Source organism: Danaus plexippus, chromosome Z (genome assembly GCF_018135715.1).
Source record: "Danaus plexippus chromosome Z, MEX_DaPlex, whole genome shotgun sequence".
Lineage (NCBI taxonomy): Eukaryota > Metazoa > Arthropoda > Insecta > Lepidoptera > Nymphalidae > Danaus > Danaus plexippus.
This window is the reverse complement of record NC_083559.1, coordinates 2966305-2989736: the sequence shown is the minus strand read 5'-3', so window position 1 is coordinate 2989736 and position 23432 is coordinate 2966305. Positions and strand designations below refer to the sequence as shown.

The window sequence follows — 23432 nt, the reverse complement described above, 5'->3', positions numbered from 1 at the left end:
GTTACATATATAATTAATTCAATTGATTTGTTAACAGTACACGAGTGCGTTTTATCGACAGCTCTCACGTTCAGGCCAAGCTGGTGCTAATAATAGCCAGTTTTAGAGTTGCGCGATTGAAATTATAATAACTATACAAATTATATAGTGACACAATGTTGTATAAAAGTAAGCAAATGTTCACTAGAAATTTTGTCAAATTACTGGTTATTGTAAATAATTAGCTTCATTATTGTACGATATATCTTTTATTTGAATTCCGCTACGGAAACGTGTCTGTACAATTGTAAATAAAATGAACGAACATTATCAAACGTCATTGAAATTAATTTCATATTATACAAGGACGATAATTCATTCAAATGAGTTTTTTTATATATGTTAGGAATAATGGAAATCTATAGTTTATTCAAATCATCCCGGAATACTCTCAGTATATATGATTGAGAAGTAGATTATTGGAGTATAATTTACGTTGAAGTCACTGATATTGTATTGTTTTGTTCGGTATAGGAAACTAAAATAGGGGTTTTTAAGGTGAAATAATTTTATGTTTTATTATAGACAGTTACAACTTCTATTCCAATTTGTAATAAACAACGTCATTTTAAGTGAATAAAATTCTAAGTATACTGCCTATTTCTTTTATATGAATTAAAAAAAACATTAGTGGCTCACACTTTATAGTGGACTCCATAAATTATCAGATTTATAGAGTTGGAACTTTGAATTCTCTAGACGGTGGCTTCAAAGCAGACGTTCTCTCATTGATCAATTTCCATTTGATATCTATGGAACATTAATCTCGATTGAAACCAATCTGTTTCATATATACAAAATTTTCTTCCACTTACTGAAGGTGGATATCAAGATCGGTCAACAAAAATCTTAAATAAATTAACTGTCGATACTTATTTATTTATAGATTACGACGAAAATAGTTTTAAGATAACGGGACGTAGTGCTTCTCTCACATTTGAAACAAAGCCAAGGAAATCCCATCGTTCGATATATATATTTTTTTAATATAAACGGCAAAATTTATGGATTATCGATATATAATAATGAAAGAATGTAAAAAAAATATCATTAAATCGTTTAGAGTTCTAAGACTAGTGCGAAACATTTTTTTTTGTTTTTACTTTCATTGTATTAGAAGTGAAAGAAAAACTTTCTATCACTTATTGTTTTCAGTTCCACCACATGAATGATAGTTGGTTTTCCCGATTCACTGTTCCATTTATAGTAGACCTAAATATTATAAATCATGTTTTTATAAAAAAAAAGTCTGAATTAAATATGATTTTTGTTTAAAAACATCACTGTAAATATTAATTAAGGCTTGTCATGAAGGATATGAGTCTGCAAGTGCGTCACACTTACATTAGCATATTTTAAAATTGACACCATCCGGCAATGCCTGTTCCGGTTACATCATAAAACTGTTTAAATCAGAATAAAATAAATAATCATAAAAATCTAATAGTCCCATTGCTAATGTTGTTTTTGGAAGATATTTTTGAGGGAAAGTTATCTATGTATATATTAATACGTAAAGATAAAATTTTGCATACCTTTTCAGTAAATTGCTACAGCCATCGAACGTAAAATTTTACAACTTATTAAGTTTAGCCTATCAGGAAGCGCGTAGAGCAATTTTTATAGGAAATGCATTACAAGTACCTTAATTTGCTTATTTTAAATAAAAACTACTGCGCTGCGTACGCTCTGGAAAAGCACTCACTTATATAATATATTGATCCGAGAAAATACATCAACTCACAACAATTAAAATTTCTATTCAACCATTAAACATAAAATGAAAAAGGAACAACGACCGAGTATCGTCCGCGTACAAATCTGAATTTTACACAGAGGGCTCCTCGGCGAAATCAAATGACAATAAACACAGAGCGATTGCAGTTGGCGTATTCGTTTAAAACCTTTCTTACTAATTAAAATAAGTTTCTAAAAAAAAAAATGCTCCCAACTATATCCTGTTCCATCGCTCAGAAGATTATCGAAGGTGATGTTACAAGGTTGTTCATTTAATTCATGATCTCAGATCAAGTGGATTTTCTTTGAGTGAATCTTTCTTATTGAAATACATTACTCAAAACTGCAATTAATTATGGACGGAAACAATAATTTAGCGAAGAATCTGTAACAGAGATAGTAAGAGAAGTGCCATGGCAATGGTGAATATAACAAAATTTAAAATAATTAATATTATTCAGATGTGAGCGATGGCTATTGTTATTTAATATAAATAAAAATCTTAATAAAATTGTATTTAGTATGACATTGTTTTTTCTACTTTTCTTAATAAAAGCTTTTATTTCATGAAAACATTTTTTTATACACCCAGAGTACAATGGCAATTTTAATGTACGGTGCTTAGCGGAGCTCTCTAACGCTTTTAAGAATTATAAGAAATGTCTACATTATCTAAATTTTATATAAAAAAAGTAATAATTTTTAAGAACGTCTATACACAATGCTTTGCAAATACAATCATTCATTAAATATATTTAGATTTCGAAAGATAAATGAAATAAATGTAATATTGTAAAATAGAATACCCATTTTAATGAATATTTCAAATAAGTAATTTTGTACGATATTAGTGTTTATATTTACACGATAATTGTTTTATATCTTTTATCCGTACGAAACGAGGTGCTAATCTCATAAATAGATAATGAAGCATTGGTATCGAATATGTGATTACGAGAGAATTGACTGACCGCATTCTGGCGGTTTATGAACCCAATAATTCAATTAAACACATTCCAATTAGTGGTCGGAATATTAAAAGTGAGATGCAATTTAATATATAATTAAAAGGATTATTGTTGGCACAACATTAATTTGATCAAACATTATTTTAACAAAAAAAAAAAAAAAAAACATTAAAATATGGCGTGAATTTTAAGAAGATGAGTCACGAAGACCATGTATGAGAGGTAAGGTAAAAAGTGACCCAGTTAAAATTCTAAGAATCTCACGTATAGGAACCAAAGAAAGCTAAAATTAAGGTCATGAGATTTTCTAAGAAAATCTTTAACAAACGTAGCGTAAGTTTTCTTATTATGTATTCCAATATTGTATTCGAAACAGTTTTGTACTTAGGTTGATAATATCAGAGAGGTACTTAACAAGTCCAAAATGTGTTGGGAAGGAGAGGTGAGTAAATACTCGACGAAAATATAATTTACATAAAATATGGTCCCGATATAATAAATACGCACGGAAGATAAGATTTTAACACAGATAAATTAATTAATTAACCCAACGAAGATTTTTTTCAATGTCAATTAAATAAATAACATACATATACTTGTAATATTTAGCAGAGAAAGTTAGACGTTGCGGTACTCGATATAGTATACCAATGCGGTAGGGAATAAGAAACTTTTTCATATAAAATCTATATTTAAACTGAATTATTCACATTTACTTTTAACAGTTTTTGGCAAAAGCGGAAACAAACTCTTCATTGAGTTATAAATTTGATTCGATCGAGATTATTTATCATTCACAGCTTACATAATGTATTGATAATTTTGGTTTATAATTTGATGTTATACATAAAGTTCAAGAGTAAATAACTTATATACTTGGTATAGAATTTATATTCTCTAAGGTTAGCTCTTTCGGGTGCCGCATAGAGTATTTATAAAAAAAAAATTGCACGTATGAGAGGACATAGCGAAATAGAAATGTTAGAGTAATCTTGTTTTCGTCGTTACTAATAGTATGTATGTCAATTTATTAAGTCACTTCTTTATTTTATAATTGAACTATTTTATTTGTCTTAATAAGTAATTACTGTAATTCAATATATAATGCAGTTATATGGTTTATGTGTGTAACAGTGTAAATGCTTTATTGATAATAAAAGAAGCATATAGGCAAAACTTAAAATTTGGACAGGCGGAGGTCACGCTATGCAGCTAATCTAATCATGGAATTCCTTATTTGACGTCTGAAGTCAAGGTCAACAGACGCTTCCGAAAGGCGAGACATGCGATTAATTCTCAATAAAAAAAAATCTAATATTAAATTAATGTAAAGATACTTTAAGATCACGACCAGCGGGTCATAAACATTTGTTCAAATGGTTTGTATCAATAAAAATATTTTCCGTCTAGCTTGATGTCGTATTTTACGTTGGATTTTATTTCGTTTGTATTTCAATGAACCCTCATTTTCCTATACATTTTGAAAACTGGCTACTTATTATTTTTATAACCATAACCGATAAAATGAAGTGAAAGTGTTTAAGATGATCCTATTAAACTGAGTCTTTGTTTACATTTAAATTACTTTCGCTAGGTAACGAGAAGTAATGCCTTAGTAGATCAATTTTCTGACTAAAGTACATTTAATTTTTATTTAGTGAAATAGAATGAAGTAGTTATTTAAAAATTATGTGTTAATAATTAGAGGTGACACGAATTTTTTTTAAGAAAATCAAACCATGGAAGACTTGAGAAATGGCCATTCAAAAAATTTATCTATATAATCTATCGTCGCGGGGATTTGTGATAAATAAGACACCAAGAGCACAACGGAATTAAGAACAAGCTCTTAATATAAATCGGTTGAAAAATGTTGATACTAATAAAAATGTAACGCTTTACGGTAATGAACTTTAAAGTCGAATGGGATTGAGAATCTAAACTTGGTTACTGGAAAATACTGAATGGGCATTATCTACGAAGAGATGTTGTAGCTAATGAGTCTACGAACAAGTTTACTAGAAACCTATAATTATTGATTAAGTTCAGATAAACAAAAGGAATTTCCAGTGTATTGAAGTATGCTGCCTCGCGTTGCATTCTAACATCTATGTGATAAACATCTAAAATAAACTTTTATTAAAAAATTAATTACTCTATATATTCTACCACTGCCTTTTATAAAAACTATTCGTAATATGAACTCATTCCACTTTAGTTCTTTTATCAATCTCAACATCAGTGTTCCGCGTCTCAGTATCAGTCATGCGTAAAATGGCCACTTCCATTTAAATGTAATGAATTTTTTTTTGAATGAGATGAGTTCGATATAATGATACCGGTTTGTTTAATGCTTTCGTTAAATCCCATTACCGATGACGTATGAACGATATTTTTGTAAACATTTTCTTAAAGCATCACCACATTTTCTATTAAACGAATTGTTAAGACATTTATGAAATTTAAATTTTATTTACCAAAGTTATATATTGCCTAGTGAGCTTAAACAACACGAAGATAAAGAATAGAGCAATTTAAATCCTTGTGTCGGTTGTTGCGTGATATATACGGTACTAGGAAAATGTTTCGATGTGATGAATTTTAACATTAAAATATTTTACTTGCACTAATTCATATCTATTCCAAATGTGAATTGGTTGCAAGTAAAATAATCCTCGTCACATAAGTACATTATTTGGATAGATATTTAGAGAAAAAAATATTTTATTTAGTGGAAAATAACAATTATATTTAAGGTTATAGTAAGTTGTCATTGTATAAGACAAAACATGCAGCGCGTTGTGGCGGGCGGCGTCGCGGTTTAATGTATAATTATCTTGTTAGCACAACCAGTTCTGCACTGCGACACTAACTTTTACATTTCTTTATGTTATGTAGTATCTTATTTACATATTGAAAAACTGTATGATATGTACATTTTCACAGATAATTTAAAAAACGCGAATTGAACCTATTTTATTTAAACTTAGTATTAAGGAAGACGGGACCTCGAAGAAGAGTTTTATTTTTAGATCAAATTTTGCAGATTCATGCGGGTGGTGATGCAGGTAAAATCTACTGTAAAATAAATAGACCCCTTGAATATAGTTTTTGGACAAAGTCCAGTGAAAACATTATAATAGACGATATTTATTAAAATGTTCGTCCTACGAATATAGGTATGTATTTTCCTTCCTGAAAATCTATTGTACAGTTGATTAAAGTTGTTATTTTATTCAGCGAATGTGATCCTAAAAAATGTATTCTTATAATAAAATTCAAAAGTGGGTACTGCTGATTACAGGATGCCACTAAACACTAGTACTCCTGTACGAATCGTAATTGCGCGGTCGCTTTAAACCCACACCGATTGGCTGGTTCTGAACCTTTGTTGCATTTATTGAAATCGCTAATCGTTAGTGAATATTCATGACGGTAGTTTAAATATTATGGGAGAGTCTATCCTTTTTTCTGTCTTTTTTTTTTGCATCCCATTTTATGCCGATGTATTTTATTTGATATCAAACATGCTTATCACGAAATGGAAAAATCTATCAAGAGTCATAAATCTCGGTTAGCGTATATTAAAACTAAATTAGTAATATTCATAGATTGATATTAGCAGGAGTAGATAAGACGCATCCCTTTTTATTGTTACATAATTGAAATATTGAAATCTAATTCTGTTGCAAAAATTATATAACATCTGCAATATGTACCTTCCGCAAGCAGAACATTTTATGCAACAAAAATTTTATGATTTTTTTAAATCCCCAAATCTAATAGAGACATTGTTGAAGTAAATTTATGATATAAATATTTAAACTATCAAGGTTAGATATTAAAATTTTCTAATGTTTTCATTAACTCAAAATTGTGCTTCATGATTTACTTTAATAATATTTTAATATGATTCCTTCAGTCACGTCTTATCTAGAAACTCTTAATGTAATTAATAAGATGTTTAGCGTATAACAAAAAAAGTATGACAAGATATAATAAAATCTATTTCGGATAGTATAAAACTGTTATAGTTGATTTTATATGAAAAATATTTAACAGTGTTAGTTAAAAAGAAATAATAATGTTGTAGAGTTAGTAAATGAAAATCAAAGAAAAGCCATTCATGAAAAAACTATTATTAATAAACACGACTGATGATTTCCTTTCAAGATAGTCCCTTCTGTATCTGAAGGTTGTTCGTAACTGTATCTGAAGGTTGTTCGTAAATATCATGAAAAGACATCCTACTGCGATGTTTTGAGATTTTCTAAGGAAGCAAACAAAGGAAAGGGAAATTAGAACAATGCTGGAAGCATCCTCAATCCGGTATTCTAAATGAGCGACTGGTGGTTTGTAAGTTGTAATTATCACTGCAGTGACGATAAACCCGACAGTGCGGGTTTCGTTGCTGGTTAAGGAAATGTCGCCGACACTCACCAAATTAAGGGATGTGAGCTGATTAGTCATTGTTAGTAGCGGCAGCCGTGCCACTCACCAACACATGTCGAAATATTCCATAACCACCTTAATATACATGTGTCAAAGACGGGAATCGAAACACGATTGACGTGTGCCGCGATCTATGAAGGACGACCCCATGACGCAACCGCTACTTCCTGACCGCAACCTGTATCATCGCCTGTACCAGAACAGCCAGCCCCCGTTGGCTGATAATATTAGGCTACATAATACGTACCTTTGGTCTTCGCTTTGCTCCTGGGCCCGGGGGCATTCCTGCCTCGGCCTGAGGACAGGCGTCAGCCCCCATTTCTCGACCAACTCTATACGAGCAATGGTGGCTGTTCAACGTCAATGTGTCATTGGGTCGTAGCTGAGATGTCTTCGCAATGGATATGCGGCGAAGAAGCCGGCTGGCCCGCGGCGCCCCCCTCCGGCTGGTGGCGCTCGCGGCCGCCACCACTTTACTCTTGCGCCATGTCGCGCTCTCGTGCTGCGGCTAACCGCTGCCACTACGCCCGCTATTCGTTCTATAGCGCACCCGCGCTATCTCGCATAATGGGCTTAAAGCATTTGGCGCGGCGGGCGCATCGCTCACGGTCGTTAGAAAAGGCGCAACGCTGTCTCCTATCACCTTCGCTCTTTATAGCTGTCTAATTTATATTACTTTCAATTGTTTACTACTTGCAAGTCTTGATTTAAATGTAAGATATGTATATTCTGCCACCGTCGGGCGGAGACCTTACGTAATGCGTAAGGGGCGCGTGCAGCGGCGCCTCACCGAGTGCGAGTCACCGTCATCGTCATATAGAACCGCGTGTCTATAGCGATATTCTCACGAAAGCGTGTACCGTCTTGACGTGTCAGCGTTGGACTGGCGCTGGCGCGGTGGCGCGTGCTCCCTATCCCCGCGCCGCGTCGCATCCCCCGCGGGCGGCTAGCGCTCGTCCGCACGCGTATCGACACCGTCTGCCAACCACTGCACCGCGGATTGGGCCGCTCCCCTCGTGCCGCGTGCCGCGTGCTCGCCGCTTGTGAGCAGCCTTCTCAACTTCCATACACCGACCGCTTATGCCGCGCTTCCGAGCTCCATCAATGCACGATTTACGTATGAATTTCGGACTTTTCAACTATCTAACAGATTAATGAAATTAATAAGACTAATGGCGATACAGAAAATATTTGATGGGTTTAGGTACTGATCAAACATGCATTTTGTGGGTGCATATGTTAATGTATGTGCCATTTCATAATGAATTAGAACTTTAAAATAGTTTTACATGATTCTCTGTAGATGTAGCCTTGATGGAGAGCGTGGAGATTTAGGTTACACGGCGGGAGTCAAAGCTTTAGTGTACGGGCGGCGTGACCAGCTTGGAGGCATGGCGCCGAGTGGCTTCAGGAGAGCGATGCACCGCACGGTGCCAAGCCGACTCAACCTCAGGAAAGAATATTAGCAAATGCTGCTCGTGAGCCAAAAACATGATCTGATAACATGTTAACGACCTTCGACTTATCGATGGATATTGTGTGGTTAAAAATTAGCGGAATTTATAACAAAACTTTCCAACAAGTCGTAGAAACAGCACTCAGTTCCGCGTCCGATAACTTATTGACCGTGTAGTTTCAATGATGCGGTGTAAATATAGTTCAAGTTCATTACATTTCCGCAATAAGGCCTTTATAAACAACAGACGGTGACATGACTTCTCATTATCCACTAATCATTTCATTCGTTATTCAAAGACATATTATCTGTTTGTCACTTAGTGTTCGGTATATCATAATATTAGTTGATTTTTTTTTATTTCTCATCAAAGTATTTATAACAATTTTATAAATATATTTGATGTAAATTCACATCTCATTTTAGGAGTTTCCGTTTAAGTTTATCAAATTTAAAGCCGATAACTGGCTTTACTACGTAGGATGAGATTAAACTAAAGTGAGCCTATAACAACTTTAATGAAACGGCTGCGTAATATATCAATAAATTTGTTACAAGATTACATGACAAATTTTGCGGCTAACTATGAGAAATATGGCATGTTTTCAAGGTAACAGATAGGTGTGGCTATACAGCAATTTAAATCTCATAAATTATGACTTCAAAATAAAGACTCCTTAATGTCTAAATTTTTATTTACTTTCAAAAAGTGTAGATTAAAAAAAATTGTTTCTAAATTTGTTTTTAAAATAAGAACTTAAATATATAGCAAATATGTATGCATTACAGTCAATAAGGCCTAAATAAGTAATATACGAACTAAATCTACTTAAAATAATGTACAACATACCAGTATATTTAGACCTTTGTATCTATTAAGACCACATAAACGTTTTAACTGGTTTTGACCTAGGTCTTGACCTGACAGCGTGGTTGACACAAAATATGTGACGTCACGAAGTAGAGAAATGGCGGAGAAAGTTGAATAATTATGATATATTTAATTATTAAAAAGCACTATGTAAATAAAGAATTTTCATACTGTTTTTTTATTGAAATTAGATACAAATTAACTAATAAACTATTAATTTATATAAAGTATACAATTATGTCATAAAAGAATTAGATTATTAAATTGCATACAAATTATTAGAACCTATTTAAAAAAATATTATCAGGCGAAAAATTGCAAACTGACCAAAGAATTCTAACAGAAAAAAAGAGGCCCCTATTTTACATATTATATATTACTCTACATTAATATTAAGAAGTTGATCAGCGTTGCTATGAGAAAAATCTTTCTATATCAGTTATCCTGTTTTTTCACGAAATCTACAGGCTATGTAGCATCACGCTACGACTTATCTAAGGATTGTAAAAACCTTGGAAAAATGATTGCTTTCGCCAGCTTCCTTATTAAATATTTTCCATTGCTAAGCGAATTAAGTCGCGTGCAAATGAAAATATAAATAATCGGAATACTATTAAAATTAATTAATTAATATAAAGTTTATTTATTTCTCCATATTAGATGATATCTATGACAAAAATTATTACTTTTATTTAAGGTTTTGCTCTGCATTTGGTGGAGCCGGAAAAGGACTTATTTATTATGAGCTGTTTCCATAAGGCCAAACATTAAATTCTGATGTCAGCTGTAAACGACTGGACCGTATATATAATGAATACCCCGAAGCGTCTAGAATTAGCCTACACGAGAGGTGTCATGTTCCATTAGGACAAAGCTAGGTCACACACGTATACAGTGACACATCTGAAACTTTGGTTGTGAAGTTTCAATGATTCAGTTAAACAGTTCGGACTTAGCACCAAGAGATTACCATCCTTTCATTGCGTTGCAAATTTGTTTTTGAAAAGAAATTTTCACTTAGGGAAAATTGTTAAATATAGCTACTAGAGTTTTTTGCACATAAAAATAAGGACTTTTATGAGAGAGGCATTGTTAGGTTAGCTTTGAAATGGCAATAAACTATACAACAAAACGTTGCATTTGAAACAAATCGGACTATGCGAAGCATGAGAGATGAAACCTCATTAGCATTCTATGGATTCACCGTGTGGGTGCCGGGTCCATCGCGTTGCAGGGAGAGGAGCTTCTACAGTGGAGCTTTTACTGGGACTTGCGACCCAGGTGTAAGTTTAAGGGGCCCCTATCTAAACGCGCGTTAAACGCTCACCTCCACCGTCCAAGCTCCTTTCTCTACCTAACCACATTTGAAAAGAACCTACTTGGGCTATCTTCGAAGTACGTTCCAAGAATGAATTGATATTAGTTCTGGATAGGCCCAAGTCTTTTTAGCAGGTTGCAGAGGGATTTTGCCGTTACACCTCTCGCTCCCACTTCTACCTCGTACAAAGCCACGACGAACCTATTTCGAGTAAGTTCGTTTGTGAGCTCGTAATATTTATTGACCTTGATGGCATGGTCTTTGGGGATGTGGGTTTCCCAAGGAACCGTAAGCTCTATAATAAAGTCTTAAAGTTCATGTAAAAATAATGGATTTCTTGTTCCCCAACCTAATAACAAAGCAACAAAAATGATATATTTTGAATGTAATTTTCCAGAAAGGACTATTTTTTTTATATATAATGTAACGTTCACATAAATATGATTTGTAAGTTACTAGTGATATTTGAATATCATGAAATTAATCTTCAGAATCACTCAACTGTTCTTACAGCTCATGCAATTTATTATTGTTAAGACATTTAAGGATTTATTCCCTTTCAACAATATCATCATATATTTTGTGGAAGAGCAGACGTAATAATTAGCTTCATTATATCAAAGCTAGGCTAGTTTTTGAGAGAAAATGCATGATTGGAAGACAATATTCTCTTAGAATCAAAGCTCATATTATTTACAAACATATGTATAAAATTTCAGAAAAAATTTTTGCAGCGATTACAACTTTACGAATACTTTATAACTTTTAGTTAAGTAATTTATATATATATGTATATAAACATAGCCAAATATACAAGAATCGTAGCCAATTTACATCCGCGGTATCGAAAGACATTCTAGGTAATGTTTTGAAGTTTCCGTCATTGATACTTTCGGAGAATAATCGTGCAAGTGCATACGGCAGTCGGATCAGCGATAAACAATATATAAAGCGTGAAGCTTTTATACCCAATCGAAAGTTATACACAACACCCGAGAGAAATATTCCAACCATATAAACAGAATAATTTCAGAATGACAGAAACATAGAATAGTGAATTTCGTTTTCCTTTCAAAAGAAATAAACGTAAATATTGTTAGAAAATGTAAAATATTTTACAAGAACGACGAATAGTTGTCGCGAAACATCTTTTGCTACCGTGTTCTCGCTGAACTCGATAGACGTAGCTTAATTGACTTAACGAGACGAGGACAAATCAGCTGTACGTCTACAGTTTTCCATTAATCGATTTTATAATAAAATATTCAGGATATTTGGACCTTGAACTGAGACTGTAAAGATTTCGCTTCAAGCAATTCTCTTACCGCCAGCATACAGTTTAAATATTATTTGCGATTTAACTATCACTAAACAATATTTTAGGTTTTTATAATACGAGTATGATTATATCGCACCACTTCTGACACGGTCCAGTGACTGTGAATTCAAGATGGCTGATGATGGAAATTATGTATGGAAAGGTTCATATATATGTTTCGCTTATGTGAATTTGTTTGAATTATTTTCTGGTTAAGTGAAAACGTTTCCATAATTATTAAAAAAAATTATTTTGTTTTATCATAATACCAATCATTTTCTTGTATTTTTAATATAGAGTATATTATTTTGATCTTGAAGTGAAGAAAGTTTTAATGTTACTTTTAAAGGCAGTATTTAACTGTAATGATAATTTGTTTGGTTACAATTTTTTATATATATCTTTAAAATTCGTTGGATTTTTAAATTATTAAATTTGTTAATAATAGCATGAAGGATTTTCTCCTTAAATATCGTCAAAATTTATTATTTTAAACGTTTTTTACCAAAAAGACAACTTATTACGCTGTATAACGAAATATTTACTGTATTGTTTAATTCACTACCTGTAACCAGCTCATAAACGAGGTTATTAAGTCCAAGGTAATGCTTTAGAAGATCGCATGGAATGCCCCGTATTTGGATCTATTTCAAATCAGCATTAGAAGTTATTGATGATGTTGCGACTGTGTATAAAATTCTAACAGTAATAGTATTAAGTTTTAAATCAAATTAATATTATTATTAATTGAAATTCGATGGAGTCCTATTTCTAAATTGATTACTACTCCCTTAGATATCATTCAAGGTGGGGATGTGGGTTATATTTATCGTTGCAGTTTTTTGTTTGTAAAGCGTTATTATAATTTAACATCATTATAATATAAAATAGCATCCGTCCGCTCAACGTGATATATTTTTTTTATTTTACGATCAACTCAATACTCCTTGCACGTCCTTATACATACTTAGATGGCTAGATTACGTACGTTATACCCTGCATTCCAAATATTCTAGCTTTCTTAACAATTAACAAACATTTTTTTTATATTATAAATAAATGTAGAAAAATCTTAATATAGAAATGAGTATTTTTACACAAAGATTTTATAAATAGTAAATTCTTCATGATCCTTGTGCATATTCATACTCAGTTTGTGAAGTACCTACAAATTAAATATAATTTGATCCTCGGATAAAAAATATCACATTTACTTCGTGTATTAAAACTTTCTTTGTGTCACCAAGAACTTATAAAGCTAAGTATGTCAACAAATATATGTCTAAGTGTGCACTTATAAAAAGACAAAAAAAATATTCCATAATACAATGTCGAACAAAACAGAAATTTGAAACCTATTTTCAATACGAATCTTATATTGTTATCTTCTTTCGTATTAACATTGTTTTGTTATTATTATAAATATATTAATGTGGAGGATTTCACGTTCTGTAATGACGCACCATGTGAGATAAAGTTCACTTACGATCAATAATAATAAGCATTGACCGACTTGGTAATATTAGATTTGTTTACAAATGCCCGGTCAAGAGCGACATATACAAATGTAACGTGTTATGAATTTTCATTTCATTTATACGGATGTTCATTCATGAGTTTTGGATTCGTGATATGAATGTTTAATTCAAACTAACTATTCTCTTTCGTCCAGAAATATAATGTGTAAGGATTTGTTTTGCTATATAAAACTATCGGTCATTCCAGAACTCTCACGACGCCACGGACGTTATTCCTAATAAAAGGAGAAGCGTTTTTTATCTGGACAAACTATTCTAATAACAACCATCGATCTGTTTCCGAGATTTTAATAACAATCTAATTCTTTTTTTTTTAATAAAGTGAAGTACGCATTTATAAATATACTATTACGATGAAGACAGAACTAAAAAAAGTGCAAGGATGAATGTATCCGTACATAACATTGTACAAATTTTAAGTAATAAGTACTTATATAATTTTCTTATTATCTTATATATGTCGTATAGTTATTAATGTGATTTAGTTTATTTTATAATTGAACCATGCATGCATACACTTAATGCCCTCGCATTAAATAAGATCCAATTACCCCCGTTGTTGTCATGTCAACTATCTAATGATAAAGTGACGTCATTTACTTGATCCTTGAGTTTAATTTTATAATTATTTTCCTATAAGTAATATATTAAAGTGAAATAAACAAATCGAATATTCGATCTCAGAATTTTAGTAGCAAATAAACTATTTAAATCAGTTCTGTATATGGACATTAAAATCTGCACGGTCAGTTACGAATTGGAGCGTGTTCTAGACAAATTAGGTCGCTTTTCAATATCATTCAGTACTATTGTGTAATGTCAATGGATGTAACGTGATGATTAATAGCAATGAACAGCATCGTTTACTTTGTATCCTAATTGGACACGTTATACAACAGTCACATGCTGAACACCGCTACAGTGAAGCGACAGTATGTGGTTTATCATTACAATTTGTGACAACCCTGAACTGGACATAAAATTATGTAATAAAGAACAAACATTTTGACTGTAAATTAAAATAATTATTTCTTACATTGGTTCATACATAACACTATAATAAGTGGAATACATTCGTAACAGTGTTGTATACGCTTCGGTATAATGTAGGACATAGTTTTTTTTTCAATCTATCAATTATTATATATATAAACATAACATAGCGGGTATACAAATAAAATTTTGTTTAACTGGAATTTATATACTGTATAGCGTTAGTAGAGATCCTTACACGTGTTGGAATGAAAGAGACAGATGATATTTGGGGGCTATCGATCGGGCCCAAGCAAGTCGTCGTGAGGGTCGCTTCACCCAAATTTCGACCAGGTATATTATAATTGCACAATTTTCTAAGAAAATTATAATTAATAAAGATATAATTTTCTAAAATAAATACACATTCAATTTTTTTTACGTGGTGTAATGTATATTACTATAAACGCAACATCGACAGCATATCTTTGTGTTCAAGAATAGGTTGTAGTTATAGTGATATGAAAAGAGCTTTGACGGGAAGCTGGTATTAAGACAACTAGCTGGCTCTTTGAGCTGAATGCATCTTTTATTTTGTTTTACATGAGCAAAGCGCCGCTTCAGTAGTGTTTTTTTTTTGTGCTTTCTTTTCGCTTACAGTTGAAAGATTAAATTAACCGTTGTTTGAAGCGTTTTTGCGGAGACCTATTATCGTTTCAGTGAACCATTACAAATTTCCATAAAAAAAATATGTTGGGGAATGTTAATTAAACGGTCCGTCAACGTTGTTTATGCAAAATACATTTCATTCCAGTATAATATGTATTAAATTGTTTTTTGTTTGAAGAACTTTAATTTATTTTGTCAATTGATATACATATTCACTCATCAGCACTGTCTTGTAATGTTTTGTTTTAATTTTAAGAATGTGGCGCTGGCTCTATTGCAGTGCGGACAAGCGATGCGGCGTGACGTCACTAAGCGGCGGGGAAGGGGGTCGTGGCCTATATATCCCGGGAAAAGAAAAAACTGGGACTCTGCCCCGGATTTTCGGACAGCTGAATTAGAGATCAAAAGTACGTAGTAAAATGAGTGTGACAATTTGTAATCATAACGTAAAATATTTAAGTGTTTCACTGTTTTACTTCATGTCATTAATTCGTTTATCATTTCTGAATAATAAATTTAATTTATCTGACAGTTTGTTTGTCGCTGAACCTTCTATATATATCGGATGATAAACTTTCGAGTCTGTGAAGTGATTTTCTTTGTGTACAACTATTTTCCGTCGACAGATAACATAAACGCTTAAGTTCGATAAATTCAACTTTCACTATCTCATCGTTCATAGTTCGCCGCTGATTTTTATGAATGAATTTGTCGCCGTATCTTTTCATATAAAACGAGGCAAAAGTGAAATTAAAAAGAATTTATCTGTGGTTGTAAGAGGGTCGAGTGTCGCTATTCTTGTTGTAACAAAAAGATGACAACACTGCCTTCTGGTCAGCTGTATTTATGGCCAAGGACAAGGTTTTCTTCAAATGCATAGTTCACTATTTACATAGAAATATTCCTAAACCTTACATTTCACGAGGAACAAATAAACTTATAATCCAAAAAAGAGTATCGGTAGTTTTGAAATTTTGTATATATATGTACATAAATAAAAAATAGCTGAAAGAGAATAGGAGATAATCAAATAGCATACTCGTTTAAAAAATACCAAACTAACCGCGCCAAAACCTAAAACAATATAAATATAAAGGCTGTATTCATTTCGTGGTTTCGATACATTAAAGTATAATACATAATTATGAAAACGTTAGTGATTGTGAATAAGAAACATGTGATGTGATTATCTGTAAGTTGACACGAGCGAATTGGTCGACTAACATGGCTAACGGCTCGAGGGATGGGCAATTAATTGCAGGATAATCTCGTTCGCCTCATCACACTGCTAATAGGGAAGCTGCAGCATAATGTCATTCAACGTCTTATAGGTTTAGCTCCCTGTGATTATGATTTAAGCAATTTAGTATAATAGCGTTTGTTTATATTAACATTTATTTATTATTATATCTCATTGGTTCTCTTTTTATGACTGATTATGTTTTAATATTTTTTTATTAATTATCTTTATAAAAATATATAATATTACTGAAATAAAGTAGCTTATTATAGTATATCAGTTATCTAACAGTGAAAGTTTCGTGAAAATCGGTCCAGTCTTCAAAGATATTAGTGGAAGCAAACATATAAACCAAATTTTGAAACAAATTATATGTATAATAGTATTTAATCGCTCCAACAACAATTTAAAGGGATCAATAGACTGAATAAGACATTGAACTAAAACTTCCAAAAGATATCTCAACATCAGTTGTAAGGTAAAGAACTTATCTGTTATTACAAAGAGAAATTGCTACTGCAAATATTTCTGGGGTAAAATATCAGTAGTCGTCGATTTTAAACTGGGTAACAACACTCGATACTGGTAGTCTAATGTAAGACACTTTATTATGTAAGCGACGGAGGTGCTCTGTTAGCGTGTATAAGATTAACGCTTGGTTTGTCTAAAAATAAACGACGCTAACTCCAAGGCTTCTTCTGTCTATAAATTTTGTTGTATTTTAATATTATTCTTCTAAATGATTGTAATATATGAGGGATGTATATTTGTGTTAAGCCCAACGATCAACGGTGGCTTTAAAGAGGCTGGTGATGGTAATGGGAAGCGCTCCCATGATGGTGACCTACAAAGAGGCTTAGGCGTCGTGCCGTCTACTTCAATCGGCGTCGCACTGCTGTAATTCAACGGGGGGATCCCCCTCTGAATACCTCCTTTACATTTTCTACCGCCAAAACATATATTGAGAGCATTATTTTTTAATACACTATGATAAATTTATTTTAATTAAATTTAATACAACAATTTTTATATTAAGAACATGCATTTCAATGTTAAATTACCGAACATCAATCAAAACTGTACGGAACCAAACATACAATGCTTATAAATAATGCACGGAGCGTTTAAAATTTTTCGCAGTGCGGTGCCTGCGATCCATCCGAAGACTGTTTTCATAGCACACAACGTGACGTCATGAGCATGACGTCGGGCGGGATTTTATAAAAATAATACATTAAAAATATCGTATAGTATACACAATAAATATGCTGATTAAGACTGATTCTATTTTAGAAGAAATGACAGTCACATATACCTTATCACATTTGTTTTTTTTTTTTAATATACTGAAATTCAACTGCTCTATTATAAATAAATGTTTTTTTAGCGACATATAATAAAATAAATATATTATAGACATTTCATTCTAAACGGCCTTTAGAGTTACGTAGCATTTGTCTACGAAGGCTACGCCGGCTACGTAATCCGTAGCATCATTACCGCCGACTCTATTCTGAATAAAGCGTAGCAATAATTAATAATTTAAGACGCTTTATAAATGCAATACTACAAACAACTTACAGTTGATTTTAGATTAGTGACACAATTTGATTATATATATATAAAATGTCGAAAAAGTAATTGAAAATAACGCACTGAGAAAAACAGTAATTTTTTTTCCAAGTAGTCCCTTATCACATGTACACAAGCGAAGCCGGTAATGGATGGTTGTATACAATAAATATTAACCCTTTTTTATTATGAAATATATTTTATAGGTTATTTATAATTAAATAGAACTTTTCATTTTGTTTATCCGCTCTACATAACGTGTTTATCGAGCGGAAGCGAAACATAATTGCTCTTGACATATATATAATTTCGATTTTATTAGTATTGTTCAATGTTTTTTCTTTGGAAATACGTATTTTTTTTATACAAAAGACCTTTATTTCTTTTATATTATCATATTATCTACATTTATATTAAGATATATTGAAACATAAAGATTCGGAGAATAATAACGGATCTACGATATCCAAATTCATGAGCTTAAAGTACTTGATATACTGCATTCACAACGATTCATGTACATATACATATATGTATATCACAATGTATGTAACAAAGAAACATATGTACATTTAACATATATAAAAGTACGCTTTCAGAGTCTACAAGCCTTTGTTTTCGGTCTAGTGTGCAAGTCCTACATGACATAAATACAAATGCTTTTTATTTAGATAAATTAAAAGCACATGAGGACGTCTTCATTGTCACAATGAGACATTATAATGTAATTTAGTTTTTATGAGGAATATAATTCAACGGAACTTTGAGAAATGTTTTTTTTATTTTAATTTAAATACATTTCCAGGTTGATGTTGTGTTTAATAAAATATTGTATTTAATTATAACATTAAATGAGAAAACTTTAGGCGTAACCTTTGCTGTCGTTTTACAATTCTCTAGATTTGTTAAGTTAGTAGCGCCATCTGTTGCAGTCGTGATGCAGTTCTCATAGCAGCGCCACCTCGTGACAATATTTTAAACTGATTTGTTATTATTGAGTGCTCATATTTTAGTATCTAGAAGGACATCTTTATATTTTGTTATACTGCGCGATAACAACAGTTTTCCTATTATTGGAGTGGTGCATTTGCTTGGCGCTAGTATCTCAATGTAACAGTAAACCGGCATAATAGTTTAGATGACTGCCGCTAGATGGCGGTAAAGGTTTAGTATGAAAAATTAATATATCTCAAAATATAACAAATATCCTTAATATGACTTTGAAGTAAAACGATAAGCATTAAATATAATATCAATACACAAATTTATTAAATTACCCTACTGAAATCCTAAACGTGTCTTGAATTTAATTAGAACTCTAGAATACGGCGTGGCGTTGTAATTTATCTGTCACGTTCGAGATAATTTGTCTTTCCGTGAATATTTGAAAATTTGATTCCATTCTTAGACTGAATGGTTTTGGGCAACGTCTTGATTTTTAAAAGGTATGATTATTATCGATGTTCAATTTCCTAATTCATCGCGAAATTTTATTAAAAAATAACACTTGCATTCTAAAAATAGTTCAATCGCAATAATCTAATTATAAGTCTAAATATGTATAATAATGTAAATATGTCGTCATTTAATTTAATCTATGGCTTCTATCACAAATCTAAATGACATTGTAATGCCTTCAACATAAATGGTTGCATTATGTAAAACTGATATAATCTTTAAATTTCACATTTTAGTTTAAAAAATAACCTTGTTCGATAATTAAAAAAAAATATATTTTGTTCGAAAAGAGGTGTTATATATAAAGATAATAAAGTATCTGAAAAAAGAATAAGAGAAAAGGCTGCGGAATATATGAAGAGTGAAATTGACTCCGCAGAGCTCATAGTTGAGTAAAGTAAAATAAATTGCAGATTAAACCTTATAAAACGTTGAATATCGGATGACAATGCAATTACTTAAGGAAAAAATACTTACTTTATAGTATTATTTTGAAGAGCGATATTCAAATGGAGTAAGTAGCCTTTGTATTTTAAAATAAGAAAGATAAAAGAAAAGTCTTTTGGAATGTAAGATAATGTTCTATCTGGACCAAACTAATGGAATCATAGCGAGAACTTAGTTCAACATACACATATATACATATGTTATGTTATAAATATAAAACATATCAGAAAAAATGTAATCACCCTAAGTCCAGATTTCCACACTACTTACGGCCAATTAGCATTTAACAGTCATTCGTAAATCATTATAATATCAACGTAGGTTATTGAAAGAGAAACTCCTAACGCTTCGTATGTAGTATAGTGTGATTATCAAAACTTGTGCTAAGCGCACTCTATAAGTTAACATTTAGCAAGGCTATAAATTCTTAGTTTTGGTGTTAGATTTGACACAGTGCTCATCAGCATAACGTTTCGTTAAACAAACATTTCGGCGATTTAGTCCGAAGTTATTATCATTTGAATCAATATGTTTAATATCAGAATCGATTTACATTGTTAAGAATATTTATGTATTTATAAATGTGCTTGCTGTATCCATGATACCTTTTTCTTTTTGCCTTAATTTTCTCAATTTTATAATATGAATTCTACAGGCGTAATGCGTACTAAACAGAGATATTACGTAGAATATTATTTAGGTTGGTTCAAATGAAATAGTGTCAACTATTTTATTTAACTATGTAACTGAAGTAAGGTTATAATTAAGTGAAGCAATTTTAATAAATTGTGTCAATCAATATGTCAGATAGTATTGTTTTTAAACGCTGTCCTTACGTAATACTTCGTGAGTCGAACAGAAACACAACTCATTCTAAATGAATGAGACAGTTCAGTCTGTGACACGCCATTTGAATAAACAAACTAACTGTAAAAATGAAGTAAAAAAACACGAATAGTATTAAACTATATTCTATTGACACAAATAAGAAATTTGATTTTGTTAATAGAGAGGTAAAAACAATATGTTCATATAAAATACGAATTTACTTAGTTATAACAGTGAGTGTGGCATGGAAATATTCAAACAAGATAATAGTTTTGAAACACTTATCCTTTAAACGGCTTAAAAAATTACTAGAATATTTAGAAGAATATAACGTGGGTAAACAAATTAATAACTTGGTAGGTTGCATTTTAATGTCTATGTTTTTTTATCATGGGTAACTTTAAATCTGATAATGTAAGATTGTTTTTGATTGATAGCTTAGAAACCTTCTTTTTATAAAAACATATTGATTTTAGTGTAAGATAATATGCGCTTTTGAAAAGTCGGTTGATTTAATCGCTACCATCTTTTTATAATTAATGGACGGAAACGAGCAGGTTCACCCAGTGGTCATTGCTGGTCACCACCAAAGAGCTCTTATATGAGTTGGATTATATAGAAATACCAGTGCCTACAGACAATTCTACTGCAAAAGAAACATATATTTATCACAATTCTTTTTCACGTAACATATTTTGTGCACATCCAAGTCGATTATTCCTTACGTTCTAATTAGCTTATATAAAAATCATGTAGTGTTTTTATATAGATGAATAAAAGCGAATAAAAAAAGACCAACATGCGCAAGGCAATTGACTTAATGACTTTGATATTCACGAGTTCCATTGAATAATATATAAGTACATTAAATTAACACTACATTTCAATATTTCAGGTGTGTTGATCGTTCGATTGGATTATCACGGACCGCAACTACCAATTTCTCGTGTAAATACAAAACTGGTAGTACTTAAAAACATTAAAATTTTATGCATTTTCATGTTACGTCTCCACTATACTGTGATTCAGATAAAACCATAGCATTGGTGTGTATTGAGCAATTAATATTGTTTGCACAGAAAACTGTATTAGAGAAATGAACTTATTGTATAGGTCGGTTTTATGAGTTACGAATGCCTCCAAAAAAAAGTTCAGTGTAAATGAAAACGGTATACAGATTTCGTAGTACGGTCGGTATATGAAGACATTTTTCATCCCATGTACTACTTTCATTTTTAGTATTTTTATGTTTCAGTGTGTACACCACACCCAAATTGTTAAATAACTGTTATTCTGGTTTAACTTAATGAGATGTATATATGGGAATTCTAAATAAATACAGTAAAAACTAATTTTGGTTATTGTCACCAGAGTAGTGGAGTACTTTTTCAATAAAACTTTGTTATTATATATATATATATTTTCAATCAATACATCGAAGTGCCTCTCAACATATGCTGTACCAACTTTTAAACTCAGCCAAACTTTCGGGTTCATAGAAAACAACAGTTTAAAGTTTCACCTCTAAACTTTCTCGTTCACCTCAAACTACGGCGGTTTTTATTAAGCAAACGATTGTTTTCATCAAGCTGTCCTCTCAGATGTTCTTGTTTAGTGTAATTTTATAATAAAATCAAAGTTATTTAATATCAAACTGCTACGTTTAAAGCTAGACCGATAGTGAACATAAACGCTCACCATTCACATGTGACGTAGGTATGCAAAGCGCTATAAAGTGCTCTCGCAATATGTGCCTGCTTGTTTTTATATGACAATGCAACATAGCTTTTTCTTATTAAATTTGTTACATAATTTTTGTTTTAAATTTATATATTGTGTGATTGTTATCACGTTTATATGTTGTGTGATGTACTTAATTGGAATCTTGGAGCGAACGGCGATAAGAGCTTTTTCTTCTCTATAAGAAAAACCCATTTAGTTCATCGTATTTATATTTTATATTATAATATTACCTAAACATTTAAAAGCTTCAAAGGTATAATTTATGTCTTTCATGTAATCCCAGGTAAGAGCAGGTTTGTAGATAATTTGAAACGGATTCAGCCTTGGGCACTGTTATATGTTTATTCCGGCCGGAGTTATCCCATTGTTACGTATTTTGGGTTATAAACCTCTTTAATACCTATAAAGCATATTATTAATAAGATATTAATACCATGATTTAGACGAAAATAATTTGATATATAAATAATTTTGTCGTTCTGATATGAATATTATTAACTGGTGTTTTAAATTCATCTATGAAACAAGGCGTTCCACGTTCTGTGTATCAGAAACGTGTACATAAATTTACTTAAAAAACAAGGTCGAATTATTATCCAAAAAGAAAAAAAAAAACTCCACCTGTCTTTCGGCTAAGATATGCAAATTTTAGTTATAGCATTATTTCCTCGGAAAATTCACACATGGTCCCGTTGTTTAAGCGACTGAATATTTTAAGCGGAGTAAATTGAAAATTGATCCGTAAGTTGATTATAGATCCATCAAACTTATGCATATTAATTGTTATATTGGAAACTAAGTAACTA

General features: G+C 31.6%; 1 protein-coding gene and 1 long non-coding RNA gene across 4 annotated transcripts in view; one reads left to right on the top strand and one right to left on the bottom strand.

The window, feature by feature from the left end:
- The window catches only part of LOC116777282 (potassium voltage-gated channel protein Shaker), a 123420-nt gene that overhangs the window by 29774 nt on the left and 70214 nt on the right, over positions 1-23432 (bottom strand). The gene's annotated exons all lie outside the window — the stretch shown is intronic.
- LOC133319901 (uncharacterized) lies at positions 14521-15869 on the top strand. Its single transcript, XR_009753361.1, has 2 exons — positions 14521-15023; positions 15595-15869. It is a non-coding gene; the product is annotated as an uncharacterized LOC133319901 (long non-coding RNA).